The sequence below is a fragment of the Cupressus sempervirens genome, chromosome 4 (assembly GCF_028749045.1).
Source record: "Cupressus sempervirens isolate cs-2001-9-10 chromosome 4, ASM2874904v1, whole genome shotgun sequence".
In the NCBI taxonomy this organism is placed as follows: Eukaryota; Viridiplantae; Streptophyta; class Pinopsida; order Cupressales; family Cupressaceae; genus Cupressus; species Cupressus sempervirens.
This window is the reverse complement of record NC_143121.1, coordinates 319545417-319561805: the sequence shown is the minus strand read 5'-3', so window position 1 is coordinate 319561805 and position 16389 is coordinate 319545417.

Genomic DNA, 16389 nt, shown 5'->3' with positions numbered 1-16389 from the left:
CATCAGAAAGGACTTCTTGCTTACAACTCCCTAACTCTTTATTATCTTTTCTTTTATGTTTTCATGCATGCTTTATGCAACTAAAAAATATATTTTTTACTTGCTTTATCTTTTTAATTAATTTATTATATTTTAATCTTATGCATACTTTATGCAATTAAAATATCTTTAATAAATTAATATCTTTTCTTTATTTTTTAATTTATTTTCGAAACGTTAATTAATAAAATATTTATTAACTTAAGTAATAATAATATTTAGCATTTATTTAAAAATGGACTCCTAAAAATATTATTATTAAATTAAATAAGTATTATCACATTCTAAAATTAACTTATAACTTTTATCTTTAAATTAAACTCTTTTTATTTAATTAATTTCCAAATTAATTAAATATTAAAAATATCATAACAATTTTCCATTAAATTAAATCATTAATTTAATCATTTAATTTGACTTAATTAATAGAAAAAACACCAAAGACTTATAGGACAAAATACGAAAACCCATTATAGAAAAACACATATAAGATCGAACTAAAGGGTTATAATCACGAATTTACATCATACTATGCATTTAGAAGGTAATCAACTCAGATACTTGTCTTAATTTTTTTAAGACAAATGGTTTAAAGGTTAGGATTTGGACTTAAGATTTTATCTCCCGTCTCTTACCATTGAGATAATGCGATAGGGTATGCTCATCCTACTAATTCAGGGAAGTCGATACTCGATACCTGCAATCTGCATAAAATCCATGCATGTACAAACACATATATACTAAGCTAAATAGGAAATGACAGGAAGTGGTGCATCGTGTAGATCCTGACTAGCAGGTGACTACAACTCCCTTCCTTAACCACATTAGAAACGCCATACATAAAGAAAATATACACGCACACCATACACATGCAGTATGGGGTAAGTATCCATAGGAAAACACATATGATAATCCATCTAACTAATCATCATCAAAAACTGAAATCACTATAATAATCATCATGCATACATGAAGTATAAAGTACCAAGTAATCTCATCATAAAATCAACTAAATATGAAACAATATCTAATAATCTCAAAACTAATGCTACTAATCATCAAGCATAAATTGGCCTAAAAGAGTTCGGCAATAATAATAAAATGCAAACTAGGGGTAAGCACTACATGAAGTGGATAAGACACAATATAGATCAATGGTTGGGAAGTTATAGTATGTTGTACACATTAGACCTGATATTGCACATGTAATTGGTATTGTTGAAATTTTTTCCTCTAATCCTAAGGAAACAAACATGATTGAAGTTAAAAGGATATTTAAATACATCAAAGGAACATAAGACTGTGAATTGTGGTACAAATAAGAAGGTGATTTTGAATTTATAGTTTACACCAATGTTGATTGAACTAGTATTATTAATGATAGAAATAACACCAATGGTGGAGATTTCATTTTAGGAGAAAGGATAGTTACATTGTTAAACAAGAAACAAAGATGTATATCATAGTGTATAGATGAAGTTGATTATGCTTTTGTCACTATTAACTGTTCAAACATAGTTTGGATGAAGCAACTCTTGGAAAGAATGCAAAAAGAAGTTACCAATCCTTTTACTATCTATTATGGTAACAAAAGTGCAATAAAAATATCTAAGAATTCTGTGATGAATGCAAAAACCAAGCACATATCTATCAAATATCATTATTTGAGGGAGCAAGTAATTTATAAGAAAGTAAGATTGGAGTATGTAAAGTCTAAGGATAAAATTGCATATATATTCACAAAGCCACTGCATAAAGATTCTTTTGAGTATCTGAGAGGTAAGTTAGGGGTCCTTCCCCTATCCAAGATTCACTAAGAAAGAATGCATGTTACATCAATTTGTGGATGATTAAACACATCTTTTTGGAGGTAATGCAAGAGTGTACTCTTTAGGGACTGTTTCCTGAAGTTGTGAAAGTGATTGTAATGAAGTTGATGTAATAAGTAAATAGAGGGTACAAGGTACTACTACAAGGTTTTTTAAGTTTTTTATTGGAGCTTATAGTTATATTTGCAATTTATTTCAAAGGGGGAGAGAATCTATAAGAAGGGAGACAAACTAGTAAGGAAGATGATATCCTAAGATGGAGAGAAGAAACAATGGAGATAAGTAAGATGATAGAAGAATACTAAATGAGAAGAATGAAGGTTATTGTCAGAGGGGAGACATATGAAGTGTTGTATACTCAAATGGGGAGTTCTACATACTGTTATTAAGAGATGTTGAAAAGTGAAGCACACCCAAAGGGGGAGAAATTGTAAAATTGTACATTGAGGTAGAATTGTTGAATGAAAATTTCAAAGTGGACACCAAGTTGGAACTACTGAACCTATTGTAGATAACCTAAATGAATTAGAGAGGTGAATATGGGATTAGCATTTGATATTTCATGTTGTATTTCTTTGTAATGTAATATTTTAATGCTTATGTGTTTCCATCAATGCCAAAGGGAGAGATTGTTAGCTCCAACTAATAATGTTGTTAATGTATGTGAGAGTCATAATAACTATTATGTTGTCATTTATGTCAACCCTTAATTGGTTAGACATTATGCTGATTTAGTACAGTGCCATATCATTTGACCAATGAAGAGGATTTGAAGAATGTAATTTTTGATATGTATAGTATTCAATAGGCACTTGAATGAGTTAGACTCTAACCGAATAATGTTAGTTTGATTTTTAACAGGAAATAATAAAGTTTTGGAATCATGTATAGGAAAGATAGTTTAGTTGGTGAATGAAAGAACCTAGTATTAACCAAGCTACTATAGTTTTCACCAAACACTAGATAAAGAAGTGAAGAATGCATAGTGTTAACTGAGTCTAGTATTGATTTTTGTAATGTTCACTGAGCATGAACATAAAGAACAAGTTTAGAAAATATTTAATATGAGGCTCACATTTGATGAAAACTGAGAATGTTCGAGAAGTTTTAAGGATAAGTATGAAGTTAGTTACGAGATCAATGACTGGAGAAATTGAAATAATATCATATGAAGGAGATTTATCAATTTGAAATGGAGCACAAAGTTCAAGGTGGAAGTCTATTTCTTAAGTGACTCTATTTAATGAATCTAAACTTGATGGAGATCTACGATTGTGATTAAGTGGCAAAAACTTGGAAGATTATAGAATGACATAATTTTCTATTTAAAGAATGAAATGCGATGTTTATTGTTGATGATCGATTATTCATTTTGATGATGTTGGTTGAAGAAAGAATAAGTTGAAATGAGTAGAAGAATATTGTGAAGATCAAGCAAAGGAAGTGATAAGTTGAAGTGTGAAGTGTGTGAATTGGCCAAAAAAGAGATCAGAAGAAGGAGATTCAGAAAATAAGAGATTTGAATAAGAAAGGTGTATTACTAAGCCTAAAATATCATTTCGCTAGTACTTTCTTAACATCATAGTAGAAAATATTTTAACAGAGTGGACCTAATAGTCTTTTGAAATTCTATATGGTAACATTTAATAGTAATGTTTGTAAGTCCTTTATAGAAGACCATTCTTTAGAAATGACAAGAAGTGATAAGGTCTTGATGAAGGGCCACACCACCCTTACCAACTCACAACAATATGGAGACAAAGAGATGACAAAATGCTTTGCAAAGCATGCTTTTATTATACTTGAAAATTGTTACAAGATGAACAATATGACATCATAGATATGAATTCTTCCAAAAGAAGTTTACAAATGCTTCAACATAAGAGAACTCCCAAATAAGAGCTTCCATAAGAAGAATCTTCACACCAAGAGCTTCACCAAGAGCTTCCACCAAGAGAACTTGCACTTCCAAGCTTGCTTACAAGAGATTACACCACGAGAGCTTTAGTATAAGAGCTTACACTTGAGATCTTATACTTGAAGGGCTTACACTTGAAGAGCTTATAATTTAAGATCTTACACTTGAAGAGCTTATCCTTGAAGAGCTTGATTACAAATGTTCATAAGCCTTGCTTATATAGGCACTTACCACCCAAGATATTACAAACACAACCAATGTGGGATAAAAGGTAAATACAACTACCTTTCAACAAATATTTAATTTCCACCCAAATACAACTAAGAAACACCATGTGGGCCAATTAAAAAATTACATTTCCTTTGTGGATCACAACAAATATTAAATGCATGATTTAAGGAACTTTCCACAAACTTCTAAAATGCCACCTACGCACCTCGATAAATGAAATGACAACTATTTTTCTTATTTTTCTATTTATGCCACCTATGCACCTTAAAAATAGAAATTCCTCTTCCCCTCTTTTTCCCTTTTATTATTATTTTTTTATTTTTCTTTCTATTTTCGTCACTTTCTCTCTCCTCTATTTTTTTTTTAATAAACTTTGATCACACCCCCTTTTTTGTGATGCAAGATGCTCCTACATCAGGTCCAGGTGATATTTGGGGAAAATCCTTGAACAAAGTCACATTAAAAATGTGTATGTAACCTTTAACAAGGCTGGCCTCTAACAAAGCCCACTTCAAAAGTGGAAATATTTGGGTTGTTAGTTTCTAGGTATTTTTCCTTTTATGGGATTTCCATTTTAAATACTTGTTTCAAAATGTGTGAATGATTATTGTGTTACATGTTTATTTCATTTTAACTATTTAATGATACAACTCGATATAAGTTGGACATTTACTTTGATACTTGGTATAGTAAGTAACAAAAAGTTGAATGTTTAAAGAAAAGTTTTATCTGTTAAATTATGATGTTAGATCTGTTTACCAAGTTAATAATTTGATAGTTTAAGAGGTCTAAGTTGGTAAAAAGTATTTTTAAGGCCTATATGATAACTAGTTATAACTAATTTAGGCCCAACCCTTGCCCTCCTCTAAGTTATCCAATAGTTTAGAGGAACTTTCTTTAAGTGTGGTGGAGGACATGGAGCATTTAAATGTAATCAAGGATATTCAAGTAAGACGGTGGATAATAGTGGAAGAGTTTTTTTTTTCTAAGGAAGAATATACTAGATATCTAAACCATCCTAAAGAGGGAGAAGCTTTCATTATAAGGAGATGTTTATGTCAAGAATGAGACGAACCAAGATCCAATACAAAGGAAGAGTTTGTTCTAATAAGATGCAATATTTAAGGTAAATCTTAAAAAGTTATAAATGATAATGGTAGTTTGGATAATTTAGCCCCAAAGGAATTAATGAAAAAGTTGAAGTTGTAGAGATTAAAACAATCTAAACCCTATTAGATAGCATGGATTGAAGTTGTAGATATTAAAGCACCCTAAACCTTATTAGATAGCATGGATACATGATGATCATAAGGTACTAGTAAGTTAACATTTTTTGGTAAAATTTAAGGTTGGATCTTATCGTGGTGAAGTTGTATGTGATATTATGCCTATGGTGTTGTTTTGTGGTGACTAATCAAGAAAGTATTGTACACTCACATTTTGGGGTTGACTCATCAAACATTTACCTAGGTTGACTCATCAAGTATTTTTTAGGTTTAACTTATAACCAACATTGGGAATACATCTAAAGTGCCTATAAATAAATGGTAGCATAATGTAAAATTGATTAGACTTTAATTTTGTCTTTTTTGGAAAATAAAATAAGTGAGTGGTTGTTTCTCTACTGGGTGTATCCCAAATTAGGTGAACCACGTCAAATATTTTTGTTATTTGATTTTATATTTTCTTTATTTTTTATTTATTTTTAATATTATTTATTGCTCATATATTCCTAAACCCTAACAATTGACAATGGAGTAGCGTATATTTCATTGATTTGATGGGAGATGTAGGATTTGAGTGGGAGAAATGGAAGAGGAAGGAAATATCATGGTTGTTTAGTTTAGTGGCTAAAACTATCAACTATGGTACATGCAAATAGTAGATTATCTATAAAAAAAGGATCTATACTTGTCATTGGATGAACAAACAAAGAAATTGACAAATATGTCTCATATGTCAAATTAACATTGGTAGAGTCTTGATATGAAGGAACTAGGGTCAATATGCTTTTTCTTTACACCATCATTAACTTTCAATAGAAAAACATAAAACAACATTAGAGGATATAATGAGTGCATTAGACAAACTATATGAGAAACCCTCAACCTAAAATATGATATTTCTTATGAAGCATTTTTTTTAATACAAAGATTCCAAAGGGTGGTTTTGTAAGTGATTATTTGAATGAGTTCAACATGGTTAGTAGTCAACTAATCTTTGTAGAAGTAAAAATTGATAATGAGGTTAGATATCTCTTTATTTTGTGCCAATTTCTCGAAAGATAGAATGGATTGATCATGGTATTAATTCTCTTTCTCAATATAACACTTTAAAGTTTGATATTGTTGTTGATGTTATCCTTTGCAAGGAAATGCAATAGAAAAGCACATGTGAGACATCATGCAATGTTTTGACTGTTGATAGAAAGGAATGATAGAGGAAAATAGAAATAGCCTAGTTAATTATAAGTGGTCAAGAAAATGAAGATCAACATCTAGGGTAAATGTGGAGTGTTGAAAACATGGAAAGAAAGGACATATGAAGATAGATTTTTGGTCTCAAAAGGTAAAACAAGGAGATAGACAACAAGAAAATAAAAAGGGAAGAAAAAATAGGAGTTGATGTGTTACAACATGCTTTTATTTTCTCTTTGGATAATATTATTGATTCTTTTGTGTTAGATTTAGGGGCTTCTTTTCATGCCAAATGTATTCAATGTGATTTTGGATAGGTTTATTTATGTCATGATGAACAATGAAAATTTGTTGGAAAGGTAAACATACATATGAATTACTAAATAGAGATCAATGGTCGGTAAAAGAGATAATACATATTCTTTATTTGATCAAAAATTTAATATCAGTAGGAAAACTAGGAGGTGATGATTCCATATGTATATTCATTGTCAATTCATGTAAGGTAACTAAAGGTTCACAAGTAATAGAAAAAGGAGAAAGGTAAGCTACCTTGTATTTATGTACTAATAATACTAATAATTTTATTTATACATCTCCCATAAGAACATATATAAATTTGTGCAACAATCAGCTTGGGCACATGAGTCAAACATGAATGAAGCTTCTCCACTCAAATAATTCATTGTCAGGTTTCAAATAAGCTAATTTGGATTTTTGTCAAAATTGTGTTTAAGGAAAAAAATGTCAGATTTCTTATGTTTGGGAACGAAAAGAAAACTAAAACATTAGAACTTGTGCATTCTAATGTATGGGGAGGAACCTAGGTACCATCTCTGAGGATTATTATTATGTTACTTTTACAAATGATGCAACTAGGAAAACTTGGAATTATTTCATTTTTACATAATGTGATGTATTTGAAGTCATTAAGTAATGAAAAGTATTGTTTAAGAATGCGATAGGAAATAATATGAAGTGTCTCAAATTATTTAATGAAGATGAATACTATAAGAGACAATTTTATAGTTACTATCCATATCATGCTACTCATAAAGAAAAATAATTCCTAGAGTTGCACAAGAAAATCCAGTATGTCTAAAACGATGAACAAAACCATAATGGATCATTCCTGTAAGTATGAGATTTCATATATGGGAAGATACATTAGATACTATTGTTTACTTAATCAATAGATGACCATCAATTTCCTTGGAAGGTGGCATTCTAGAGGAGGCATTGACATGTAAAAAGATAAACTACTCATTTCTAAATACTTTTTCTTGTGAATACTTTGTCCATGTTGATATAGAAAATTGATCAAAACTTGAGGCCAAGTCCAAAAAGTGTACTTTTTGTTGGCATTGTAATGGATTTTGGTGAGTGGTTATAGATAATTATATTTTGGATTACCATTGATGGAAACATAGACACAACACATGGTTGGATCAATTGATAAGGACATTGTGCTATCAATAAGAAGAAACCCACCAAGTATAATTGTATATAGTAAAAATATGAACATATTTATTCAAAATGGAAATAATAAAATAAAAAGTAAAATCACATTTAAATGTAAGTGCTTATAAATGAAACAAACAAGATATTCTTAATACATCATCTGATGACACAAAACCAGGGAACCCAATAAACCTTGTTTGAACTTCTCTTTAATATTATTTGTGGGTACGCTCTTGCTAACATAATGATATGAAATCTAATGTGCAAGATACAAAGATACAAAGTGAGGGTTTTGAGAACAAGTATGAAGAAATTTCCCCAAATCTCATAAGACAATGAGTTCATAGGAAAAATCTATGAAGAAGATAGTGCACAAGAAAGACAGTGTAAGATTTTTTTGGCTTTCTAAATTAGAGATGAGATGCAAGATAAGTTAAGACTGAAGATGTAAAATTAATAACTAATATTCAATGCAAGAAAAAGAAGTCTAAGCTAAAGATTCCATGATTCTAAGTTAAATAAATCAACATGATATATTAGAAATGTAAGAGTTACTAAGAATGCTAAGTTCTTTGTGTGCTCAAGCTCTCTAGTATGAAAAATATAAAATGTGAAATGCTAATTATTAATTACTAATTAGCCTAAAAATGAAGGAGAGACCCCCTTTTCTAGAAAATAGATAGAAAAGTGCAGTTGATATTAGAGGCAAAAGATTAAAGGGCTACAATGAAGAGGAAAAATGAGAATAGCTAAGATTAAGAAGCAAAAATAATGAGTGGCTAGGATTAAGAGGAAAAACCATGTAAAAGTCAAAGATTCTGCTTTCATGGAGAGAAGAGAAGATTTTGAAATGATTGGAGGAGAAAAATGATGGAGAAGTGGCCACCTTGGAAAATGTGATTATGGATATGACTAGAGATAAGAAAAGATTAATTGCACTTTAATCAAGATTAAGAAGAGGATCAAGGTATAGATAATAATTAGTGAATATGACATGGATCTGAAATAATTTAAATTTAAAGAACATAAGCTTAGAATAATTTAGCCAACTAGGGGGAATTAAATAAATAAAATTTATTTGAATAAAGGAGATGGTATATTAAAATAAATTTAATTTATTGAGAGGATAGTATTTAAATACAAAAGGGGTGATGAATTTATTTAATTAAAATTAATTTAATTAATTAAATAGAATAATGTAAAAATATAGCTAATTAATAAAATAAACTATTAGGTTAAGGGAAAATATCAATAAAAATTAATATTATAGTGCAAAGAATAATTTTTGGTGTCTACACTTTTCCCCTCTATGATGTGGTATTGAAATAGGCATCACATCAAAGAAGAAGAAAACCAGATGCTCCAATTAGGAAAGGATGAAGAGGGAAGACGACAAGGTAAAGGTAGGACCCCTTGAGAGGATAGGAAGGGTCAAAGAACACCGATTTGCTCTTGAAAAGAAGAGGAAGAGGCAACGAGAGGTAAGAATAAGAAAGGAAAAGAACTTGCATGATTTTGGGGCCACAAAAGGAAGCGACATGCAAAATGACTAGAGGGATCAAAAATCAAGGATTGAGATAAGATGAAGTGGCAGATCCCCTTACGAGGTCCAGGATGACACCCCTTGCAGGAACACACTAAAAAGACCCAAAAAAGGACTAAAAGAGGATACACTGAGGTTCAATATTATATATCTTTATTAGTTTCCAAGATGGGGGAGGGTGCAAAACCTTAGGGGGGAAGGGGAAAAGGTTGCAACCACAAGGGCATAATGGATATGCACACCATCAATTGAATATGTGCACCATTAATTTAGATGTACACTAATGTAAAACTATGCATATTGTTGGGTAGAGACACACATCACTAGTAGAGTCATCAGTGTGGGGACATACCTAGAAAGAAAGAGGATTAAAAAAATCTACAAGATGAATAGGAGAAAAAAAACAAGGTAGAAAAGGCTAAGGGAAGGAAAGGAATCCTCAAATACAAGATGATCCTACTTGAGATGAAAGATAATATACAATGTAGGGCACCATTGTGTCAACATGGGAAAGAATATCCTATTTTGATGTTGCATAGGACTCATGCACCATATGTCAAATAAATAGGGATAACATGATTTTGTTGCATGGACCAGACACTTAAATAGATAAACACACCATACAAAAAAAACTATAAATTGATCAAAGACACATCTAAACAAACCAAGATATATAGATCTTGGCTATCTAGAATAGGTGTGATTGATCATAAAAGATAAAACCATAAAGAAGGCCTTAAGACCAAGCGACCATTTGGTACAAAGTTCTTTCCCCAAATATAGTTTATCTCTCAATTTTAGGATGAATATTGTGATGATTTGTCTTAGATGATAAGTGATTAGATAATATTGTCATAATATATCAAGGAAATAACTATAGATCAAATTAGAGAAAGGACAAATAGTCTGAATCATGATTTTTACATAATGTAGGTACGGTCCATGTGTCTGAAAGAATGTCAATATATGATTGATGTAGCTTAGGAAGAATGTATCATTTGTATATGTGGATCCTTATTCGAATTAAGTTGACAAAGAGGCATCATGTGAATGTGTACAAAGTAAGCAGATGGATAGTGAGCTAGGTTAGCTTCTCACACATACATTGATAGGGAATGAATGGATAAGTAGGATAAATTATCTTGATAGATGGTGGATCTAGGTTAGCTACACATGGAAATGACAAGTGGTTTACACCATGGGACTTATCCAAGATGCATAAATTTTCATCATTCAATGAATTTTTATTGCTTTTCATTTTTACTATTTGTTTCACGTAGATGATAAAATTTTCATGACTTTTTATACTTTTAAAGATCTTTTTGGGATCATTTTTCTTAAGAAGATATTTTTCTATTTTTTTATTATCTTTATTTTTTGTATTTTTTAGGGTCATAAATTGTTGTACATACTACTATTGATCTTAGATGTTGAACTTTTTCAAATACAAAATGTTGACAATGTCTAGAATGAGAAGCCCTTTTGGTGTAGCAATTTAATATCTCCGAAAAAACATACTTATGTGCAATTATGTAGGGATGCAACCAATTAGGATCACCATTCCCATTCTTCTCTTTGTTATAGAGATACTTCATATTATGTTGTAGCATTATATCACCAACCTTGAATTCATGAGGTTTCTTCTTCTTATTGAACTAAAGGTGCAAGTAATTTTGATACAAAGGTGGTTGAGGGCATTCAAACATATCTTATCAAGGATTTATAACTCTTGAAGGTGAAAAACCGAGTACTCTTCTTTTGATATTGGTTCTTTCATAGAGATCTTGAGGGAGGGGAGTTCAATAATGATAAGAAAGATAACTTTGATACCATAAAAAAAGGGAAGTCAAAGTGGCTCCATTAGGTATGCAAATGGAGGTGTGATAGGCCCAGTCGCAACCAACTTCATTGACTATTTTCTTCATAATTTTGAGGATGGTTTTATCCATGGCCTTAGCTTGACCATTTCCTTATGGGAATTACTTGGATGAGTAGTGTTAGGGCATACCAATTATGGAAAAGATTAGTGACATCCTTATTTTTGAATCGAGGTCCATTATCAATTTTAATATCATGACGTCCATAGAAAAATGCTAAATTATAAAGTTCACAATGAATTTGGATATTTTCTTGTTGATTGTATAAGTGAGAGGCACTTCTTTAACCCATTTAGTGAAAAATGTTCAGTAGTGGAAAGGATATATTTCTATCAATTGGATTAGTCAAGAAAAACATTATTAGGATTTATAGGTATGAGTGTTTGCAGGGGGTGGGAGGTGAATCAATACAATCAAGTTTTTCCAAATTTTGAATTGTAATCTATAAAATTGAATTACCAATTTCCAAATAACTTAACATATAACTGGTATTAGCAAATAAATAATAATAAGATCAAATCACCATGAAAATATGAAATATAACACAATGTTTTTTTGAAATGTGTAAACCCTTGTTAGATCTACTAAGATCTACCTTCTAAATATAATTTATAAAGATCTTTTGAGAGTCTACCCTATTAGAAGATTTACAAACTAGAATTTTTTGTCGTTAACCTAATCTACAGATTTATCGATTTTAACTATTAGAAAAAAACTAAATCTCTTATTGGGTTATGCCACTCCTTCTTTGTCATATCTCATTTCTCTATAATATGATTCAACTTATCTATGCACTTCTCTTCTCTATATCTTGATTGCAACTTTTGATCACTCTCTTTTGTCTTATTGCACATTTTGTTCCCTTTTTCTAGTTTCTCTATGTTCTCTCCTCTTCATTATCACAACCAGTCCATTATAGTCTCTATATGTTTACCTGTAATATTTATGCTTCTTAATCTTGACCATTTATTTGAACTTTTAAATTCCCTCTCTATCTTTCCATGCATTTCACATATCTCAATGATTTGATCAAACTAGTTCAGTCATTATCTTTGTTTACCTATCTTTGACTTTGATTGGTCCAAACATATTAACTTTCTTAATGAGTTTTACATCTCTTCTTTGTATTGATCTAATGATCCATCTATTAGTGTAAATTATTATTATTTATGCTTTACTTAAGTTTACTTAAATAAATGCAATATTTATTAGTTTCATACCTATGAGTTAGCATACCTATACGTGTTGACTTATTGACAACACAAGAGTTTGTTCTTACCTTGTCATACTTATCCTCTTGTCTAAATGGAGGATAGTCCACCTATTGTGGATGTATGCTTAGTTTTCATGCTTATCTCCTAGTACTTTCTAGCTCATTCTAGAATCTTCTTAGATGCCTTTATAAACAGGCTCTCCTACTGTATTTTTGTATAGCAATTTCATTTTTCATTGTTGGAATATATTTTCTCTCACTCCATTGAGATTCTCCAAGCCCTACCTTTCCTTCTTTGGTTTCTCTTCAATCGGTTATTTGCATGCAGGTGATCTTGGTGATCTATGAAGTTATCTTTCACAACTTCTACATGGTATCAGAGCATCCCTACTACTTCCCAGTTTGAAGATTTTTTGAAGCCGTGATTTAGAGACACAAACCCTAGCTTGTTCAAGGTTTTTTTCTTCAATCGGGAGGAAGTGCATTTTTTTGGGGCACTTTTGGCTAAAATAGACATTGTTGTCATGCTCAAAAGGCCTAGTACAGTCAGAATTCATATAAAATTTTCAAATTTTGGTCACTGTAGTGTTAGGAAAAAAAAGTTGGCCTCTCGGAGGGTCATACGGACAATTTTTTCAAAAAAAATAAAAGAATCTAAAATAGAAACCGCTCAGGATGCTCATCCTGGCGGCCACTACTCCTCCACCCTGGTGCCACTATAGTGTAACCTACACTCAATCCAGGCTCAGCCACAACGAGCTACACAACCGCGGCACAACCTGCACCTAGTCACCATCAGCGAGCTGCCCTCCGACCACCGTCATTAAGCCAAACTGCTACCACCACCAGTGGTGCTGCTCCTTTCTACCACCACAAGTGTAGAGCAGCACCTACCCACCACTCAGTCACCATTGTGCAGGCTGACACCATTTTTAGATTGACATCATTTTTCTAACTGCACATGTCATTTTTCTAACTGCAAATGTCATCATTCTAGCTAAATTTTTCTATTGATGCTGACATCATTTTTTGGTGAGTTGACATTATTTTCCAACTGCTGATGTCAACATTGCGACCACCAAAAAAAATTTCGATGACAGTCAGTTGACAGCCGATACAACCATCAAATTTTTTGCAGTGACTATAATTTTCTAGAGAGCTTGATTTTGGAGCAGCAATTGGTTTTTTGGCCATAACTTGAGCATATAGAGGTCTTTTTTTTATCCAAAAGAAGTACCCAGAAAGCTAGTTCTGAGACAAAGATAATGATGCTAGTTTCATTTCATTCTGAGTCTATTTGAGCTCCTATTTTGGCATGAATGTAGAGGCTTCTATTTCCTCCTCTGCATCTAGAATCTAGGTTCTTTTCTCAATTTTTGCACTTTCCATAGTTGTTTCTTTGGTATTCGAGGGATATCTTTATACATTGTGGGGGGGGAGCATTTTCTTTTCTATTTTTACTTCAGACTAGACCCTTTTGCTTCCATCTTCTTCTCTCAATGTTAGACCCTTCTATGACCCAGCTCATGCCACACAACTATCACACCTAGAAAGCACAAATGACTAGGTTTCTTATGTCACGAGGCTTATGGTCATGTCTAGATGAGAACCAACCTATTATGTAGTGCCCTTTTGAGGTTCTCTAGAAAAAAAATGGATGAAGCCATGAGATTGATTGCACTAAACATCTTAGAGAGTTTCTTGTTTCACTTGGATGGTATGACCACTTCTCGGGCTATTTGTACCAAGTTTTACAACTTGTTTGGCACAGTGAATGAGTTTTGGGCATTACAGTTTGATGTAGAGTTGACCTCTTTGACACCAGCCAATTTCCCTACCATTAAAGACTTCTTGATGAAGTTCAAATCTTTGTGTATAGTTTTGCAGGGATGTGGGAAAAACAAACTAGATGATGAATATATTTTTTTGATACTCTCAAAGTTGCAAGGATAGTATCAGATCTTCTCTTCTACTTTGTACTCCACTATGGATGCCTTGGGTAATAGACATTAGATTCCTTCTTTTAAGACATTTTTTGATCGGTTGACATGAGACATGCAAAGATCCAATAGGTGCATGCCTCTGGCTCTTCCAACCAAGCATTGGTTACTCAGTCTTCTAAGGGAAAATCAAAAAAGAAAGCCAAACCGAAGAAAGATACATCGAATATTGATTCTAAACCTCCAGCTAACCCTCCCAAGGGTAAATATTCTTCAAAGTCTATTGAGTCTACCTCCAAGACCAAGAAGAAATCAAGTGAGACCTACAATTTTTGTGGCAAGGATGGACATCCCATTTCTAGGTGTTAGAAGCATTTGGAGGTTTTAGAGGAAGCCATGCAGGAGCATCACATTTCAACTCCTAAGTCAGCATCCCTCCCTGTAGGGAAAGGTCATGCTCTCATTGCTCGAGCTATGAATTCTAGGCCTACCTGGATTCTTGATTCTGATGCCTCTCACCATATGAAAAACACTCCAAAGTTGGTCACCTCACTTGCTCCTTGTGCTACCTCACAGGTTTTTGTTGGGAACTCATCACATCTTTCCGTTATGGGTTTTGGTTCTATTGCACTAGTCAGGGGTTCTCTATAGGATGTTCCTTTTGTCCCTGACATTTCAAAAAACCTATTGTCCATTTATCAGATTTTCCACTCTAGCTCTAGTAAAAAATTTGAGTTCTCACCACATGATGTGGTTATTTGGGACTTACATGATTCTGAGATGATTGTGGCTACTAGGAGTGTTGACTCTACATCTTGCCTCTACATATTTTATGGATTTGAGTCTTCTAATGACACAAGTTCTTGTCTAGTTTCACCAGAAAATTTAGTAAGTAGACTTTGGCATGAGTATTTTGGCCATGTCAATTACAGATATCTTCAAAAAATGAGCACACAGGCACTTTTTCTTGGGCTTCCCTAGATTTCATGTATAAATGGTGTTTGTCAGGGTTATGCACTTGGCAAGCAACATAGGAATTATTTTCCACATGGACAAGCCACTCGTGCTTTGGTACCTTTGGAGATGATTCATAGTGACCTCATGTCATTCCCCACTCCTTTTTTTGGTGCCAAATATGTGCTTACTTTCATTGATGACTTCTCTAGATGCACATGGGTGTACTTTTTGAAGTATAAGTCTCATGTCTTTGATTAATTTTGAGTCTTCAAGACATCTATAGAGAAGCAGTCTGGTCTTTCTATGTGGTAGATACACACAAATAATGGAGGGGAGTACATGAACCAAGCTTTCAAGGATTTTTTCTCTAAACATGGTCTTCAGCATCGATTTTTAGTGCCCTACACCCCTCAGTAGAATGGTGTGGCAGAGAGAAAGAACATAACACTTCGGGAGATGGCTAATTGCATGATTCAATCCAGGTCCATTTATTCATGTTTTTGGGTAGAGGCAGTCAATTGTGCCAACTATATTCAGAATTGGATGCTTGACAAGGCAGTTCAACATATGACACCTAAGGAGGCTTGGTCTCATGTCAAGCCTGATGTATCTTCATTATAAGTTTTTGGTAGTGCAACGTGAGCATTTGTACCTGATGCTCAATGGAAAGTAATGGAGCAGAAGAGTTGACCCCTCATTTTTGTTGGCTACTATGAGGATGTTAAGGCTTATAGGTTGTTTGATCCTAATTCTAGAGAAGTCCTATTTTGACGAGATGTCCAGTTTGATGAGAGCCTTCCTACAGTCCATACCCTACCTCTAGCGCCTCCTTCACTTACCACTCCTCCCTCATCTCTTCCAGTATCTTTTCTAGATCATGAGGATGATGATCTTGGTGATCCCCATTTACCTCCACCACAGGATCCTCTACAGATGCCTAAATGGGCTCAGGCTATAGTTGAGG